Raw genomic sequence first — 6,039 nt, forward strand, 5'->3', positions numbered from 1 at the left:
TGACAGGAGTGCTCAGGCTTCTCTGGGAAAGCCCTTGGTGGGCTCTCAGCCAGGTCTGCCACCTGCTAAGGATCAGGGTCTTCCGGTCTTCTCCCTGGGGTTCCCTTCCGGCGATCCTCGGCCAGCCCTGCCTTTGCCGGACAGCGAGAGTCGAGTATGCAGTGTGGTCAGCGCCCCGGTGATGCTCAGGGAACCCAGTGGTGCCCAGGACCAAGATGGGCTCGGCAGCGTGCAAGGCCCATGTCCTCCTGCTGCACTGTCCCTGGGCATGGACCGGGTCCTGCTGCGTCCTTGGAATGGTAAGTGGATAGCTGTGTTCTTGAGCTTCACCCCAGGGGACACTGGCTTGTGCTGATGCTTCCTGCCTTCCACACTGTGCAGGATGGGTGGGCTGTCAGGTAACCACGGCCCATACAGGGATTGGACAAACCTCGGGAACGCCACATTTCTCACAACCATCAGCCTGACCTTTCAAGGATCGCGGCAATGGTTTGGTTTTGTTTGGGGGGGGCCACACCTTGGGGCTCAGGGCACATGTGATGTCAGGAATTGAACCAGATCAACTGCGTGCAAGGCAAGCGCCCTCCCTGCTGTCCTATTACTCCAGCCCGAGGACACGGGTGGCAGAATTGGACCTTTTCAAGAAATAGCCTTTGGACACCTTATATCTGAGGCCTTGAGGGCCAGTGTCTGGACCTTTGATAGAAACTGAAGGGGACACAATAACTGGATGTTCTGACGTGTGCTGAGCTGGTCAGCAGCCAGACAGCCCACGTAGTTAATGACTTGTGTTTCCGTGGCTGCCAGGTGGAGGTGGGTCTCAGCAGAGGCCAAACTGTCGCCAGGCTTTAGGAGACGGACCTTGTTACTTCTGGCCACGTCAGGAGTGTAAAAAACTAAAGCACCCGAGGGGCATGTGCACTCCCAAAGTAATGTCATCCTACACAGGAGGATGTGCAACATTGGTAGGGGTGCAGGGGGCAGAGCCCGCGTGAGCTGTGCGAGGCTGATGTGTGGAGGCAGTGAGACCAGCTTCCTAGCGGAATTCACTGTCCATCTGAGCTGGCGCTAGCGAGACTGCAGACCTCCAAAACATCAGGCTTCTCTGCGGGCCAGTTATGTTCTGTGAATTCTGCGGGTGTGTGATTGTTTGACGTTGGGGGGATGTTCAGACGGCACCTGGCAGTACTGACTCCCGTCTCCCGGTGGATGAAACCGCGATTCTTTTCTAAAAGTCACTTCAGATGATCTGCTTTTCGGTTTGTTTTTGGCCATACAATGGCGCTCAAGTCATTTCTGGTGGCGACGGACCCCATTCAGGGTGTGCCAGAGGGTGGGGAGGAGCCATGAGGCCCCAGGCCCCCACCCCTGCCGCATCTTCTCCCTCTGCCTCCACAGGGTTCTGCTGCTTCCTGTCCTTTGTGATGCTCCTGGGGTGAAGCACAGACACTCGCGCTCTCTGCTCCTCTGGTCTGGCCGTAGACCCGAGCAGAGGTTCTGTACCCTGCTCGTGTCCTGCTCAGTGGCAGCTCACATGTCCCTTGAGGGGATCCTAGAGAGGCAGGGTGGCAATATGGCGGCGGGGTGCTGCCGAGGCCTAATTTAAGCCCAGAGAAGGACCTCGGCCAGTATTGGGGAGCTGGTGAGAAGGCGCCGGGCCTGAGGACAGAATCTCCCCGGAACCAACGTGTTGGGGCCGGAGATAGCGCAGGGGTAGGCTCGGGCCACCCCCGGCACCACTTAGGGCCCCTGTGAGTGAGTGATGCCTGAGCAACAAGGACAAGAAGGGGCTGGGGACACAGGACCCACCCCCCAGCCCCCAGACACGGTCCCCACCTCCCACCTCCAGCCCCGGTGCACCCAGCAGCCCTTTCTCGCCCTCCTGTGCTCCTCTTGGGGCCGAGACTCAGGGTTCACGAAAGAACCTGCATCTGGGACTAAACTTTCTAAACTAAACTTTCCACGAACCTCCATGGAAGCTCACTCACCAGCCACAACCCAGAGATCAAAAGTAAATTTCAATAGAGACCAACAACCTGCAGAGACCCTCCCAGACTCAGTATCAGGCAGAGTCGTCCGGGGCACCCTGGATTGAGGGTGGGTCAGCCCAGCATCCGCCCAAACAGAACCCCGGCAGCTGAAAATCTCCATACTCCACATTTGCCCCATGACTCGTGTTGGACTCCACTGCCTCAGGATGAGCCTCACTCAGAAATAAATCTGCTGAAAAATTCAGGTGTGTGGGTTTTGTGACTGAAATCTCCAGCTTTCACAGAGTCTGGATGGGCTACCTCTCCCCCAGCTCCCCTAGCGCCTGTCCTTCCAGAAGCCCCTGCAGTCACACTCCCCAAAGCTGCCACCCAGTCAAAAATCTAACTCCAGCTCTACCACCCTGTTGAAGTTTCTGGACTTACGACTTCTGGGAACATATCCCAAGGGTGCAAACAAGCACAGTAGAAATGACATCTGTACCTATATGTTCATTGCAGCACTGTTCACAATAGCCAAAGTCTGGAAACAACCCAATGCCCTAGAACAGATGACTGGTTAAAGAAACTTTGGTACATCTACACAATGGAGTACTATGCAGCTGTTAGGAGAGGTGAAGTCATGAAATTGGTTATAAATGGATAGACATGGAGAGTATCATGCTAAGTGAAATGAGTCAGAAGGAGAGGGACAGACATAGAGGGACTGCACTCATTTGTGGAGTATAGAATAACATCACATGAGGCTGACACTCAAGGACAGTAGATACAGGGGCCATGAGGATTGCCCCGTAGCTGGAAACCTGCTTCATGAGCAGAGGGAAGAAGGCAGATGGAATAGAGAAGGGATCACTAAGAAAATGATGGCTGGAGGAACCAGTTGGGATGGGAGATGCCAAAAGTAGATAATGAACTAAACATGATGACCTCTGAGTGTCTCTGTTGCAAGCCATAACGCCCAAAAGTAGAGAGTATGGGGAATATTGTCTGCCATGGAGGCAGGGGGAGGGTGGGAAAGGGGGGTATACCCGGGATATTGGTGGTGGGGAATGTGCACTGGTGGAGGGATGGGTGTTTGATCATTGTGTGATTGTAACCCAAACATGAACGCTTGTAACTATCTCACGGTGATTCAATAATTTTATTTTTTTTAAAGAGAGATACAAAGATAAATAAACAAAATAAAATTTCTGGACTTCCTGGAGTGACATCTCAAAGTCTACAACACTGGTAAATCAGGAGTAGCAACCAGATTGGATGGATGTAATGTAGAAAACAACCAACCTCAGTTAATAAACACAGAAACACAGAAGGCTTCACTGTGTAAAAACACAAAAAAGAAAAAGGGGCGGAGCGCCTCACTGCACCGAGCCAGGCACAGGTCACAGGGTAATGGCGCTGTCTCTCCCGCCACCCGAGTTCAGTAGTCTCCAGCTGCTTCTCCCACCCCAGGGAGGTTGATGGCGATGATGAGGCAGGAGAAGGAAGGAACGGAGGCCAGACTGGTTGGTCTCAGTTGCAGTTTATTCCATTCCCATCTCCATTCTCCTCTGATTCTCCTCCTGCTTCTTCCTCTCCCATCCTACTTCATTCTCTCTCCCTGCTTCCCCTGGAACTCGCCCCCAGCCCCCTCATACAGCCACCTTAAATCCCCTCCCCCACATCCGGCGCCGGATGCGGCACTGGGGCTTATGCATAGGTGTGGTTACAATCAATAGGGGGTAAAGTTCTATCCCTTAGGGGATGCTTTCACTAGGACAGAATCTCTTTCAGCAGGACATCCGCCCAAGAGCGGAATCCCATGGATGTGTTTCTCCTCTCTTTGTCCAACTAACATATAAGTATTCATATTATAAATCATTTTGTATGGACATAGTAAGAGACGCATTAAGCTTATAGAATTGCTCTCCTGGGGTCACCTCGATCTCAGACTATAGTGCTGAGGCCAAATTAGTCTTTCCTAGCCCTAGCAGGGTCCTAGTCTCGTCGTTGCTTTTGGATCATGACATGACATGTCCATGACCAAGCTCTTAACATATAGTTAAGCATTAGGCGCTTTGGCCAGGCCCATCTCGATACCAGGGTAGCACATAACTCACCGCTTGCCCTGAGTCCGTCCCATCCTTCGTCGGGACCCTGCTTTTGGGGTGCTAGGAACTGAGGGCAACTGAGGCTTAAGTCGAGAAAGCAGATGCCCGTGAGTGAATAATATTTGAAGCCAATTAAATCCCATGTTACCAAAGCATATTAACAACTTTCTTTGTCCATACAAAAAGGATATCGTTTTAAAATAAACTATTCAAAAGATATAAGAGAGGAGAAAGACAATATTAACTTACAATGCAAGTTCACTGCCCTAGCAAGGTCTGACCTTACAAATTAACAGAGTTTGATTAGAGGAAGAGCAGATAAACTGGTATGTGAGGGCCCCGCCCTGTCCAGCAGGTAGGACCCTTGGTGGGGCTGAGGAGGGGACGCAGCCGAATGAACAGACGCAGAGACAGAAAGCAACAAGGAGGAGGAGAGAGCTTTATTCACTGGCAGCTACAGCATTTATACTTGCCTGCTGGGAGGCAGGCAGTGGTATGGTATGCATGCCCGGACCCCGTACAAACAGTAGTCAATCACAGATTGTGACATGTTCATCTATGATGTCAGGCACGGGTATCGGCTAGTGGAATGGTAAGGTCAGTAAGGTCAGTAACGGCAACCTTGTTACAGAAATTTTAATTAGGCCCCTGTTGGAGAAGTGCCAGGCTCTGCCTTACTTGAAGATAAGAGCCAGGATTGAAATATGGCTTCCTACACTGGTAGAAGTGGTTACAGATAAACAAAGGAATGGGAGTGACTCGGGAGCACTTTGATGGGCGTGACTGATATACCTAAGCTCCTAGTGGCAAGGGGAGCAGGACATACCAATGTAGTCTAGAATTGTTTAGAGATTATTACCAGATAAACCCAAACTCTGTGGCAAGGGAGAAAGGACAAACAAATGATATCCAACACTTCACCTGTAACATTTTAGTGATCTCTTAGGCAAAAACTTAATAGCTCCATGGTGAAACACAGCAATTTTCATTATCTTTCTTCTAAAGTAAATTTTTCGATCATTCTGTTAGCAAATTATTAATAACATGCAGTATAAAATAAACTATTGTGGGTCTGCTATGGGGGGAGGCTTAAGGGGTGGTCAGGAAAATTGGGGGCAGTGGTGGAGGGAAGGTGGAATGAGGGTGGGAGTGGGGTTGGATTACTGACTGCCTGTAACAACATCACGATCAACTTTGTAAACCACAGGATTTATAAAAAACGTAAGGGGAAAACTTACATATGTAGACCTTACCTATTCATGTAAATTCCAAAATATATTAACGCAGAATTGCAAAACAAACAAGTAAATAAAAACTTCTAAGCATTTTGCATGGAAATGTGGTGCCTGCCATTAATCAAACTTCTGTTAGTAAAACCACTTAACACAGAGCGGGACTGGAGCAATAGCACAGCGGGGAGGGCGTTTGCCTTGCACGCGGCCGACCCGGGTTCTAATCCCAGCATCCCATATGGTCCCCTGAGCACTGCCAGGGGTAATTGCTGAGTGAAGAGCCAGGAGTAACCCCTGTGCATCGCCAGGTGTGACCCAAAAAGGAAAAAAAAACCCACAGAGAGTTTCTCTGTGTTAAAATCTTATGTATATGAGCGTGTGTTTGTGGTGTGTGTGTTACAGCAGGTGTGACTATGAGTGGGAGTGCCTGTGTGTAAGACTGTGGCTGTGCATGTATTTGTGAGTGTGCATGTGTGTAGGAATGTGGCTGTGCAGATGTGTGTCCATATGTGTAAGAGTGGCTGTGCCCAGATGTATTTGCATTTGTGTAACATTGTGACTGTGTGTGTGACTGTGCATGTAAGAGTGGCTGTGCACATGCGTGTGCATGTGTGTGCATGTGTAAGAGTCATGTGACCTCTCATGATACTCATAATAAGCAATAGAAAGTAAATGATCTAGCATCTGCCTGTGGCAGGCAGGCTTGAATGGTAGTGGGAAAATTTGAAA

The sequence above is a fragment of the Sorex araneus genome, chromosome 10, assembly GCF_027595985.1.
Source record: "Sorex araneus isolate mSorAra2 chromosome 10, mSorAra2.pri, whole genome shotgun sequence".
Lineage (NCBI taxonomy): Eukaryota > Metazoa > Chordata > Mammalia > Eulipotyphla > Soricidae > Sorex > Sorex araneus.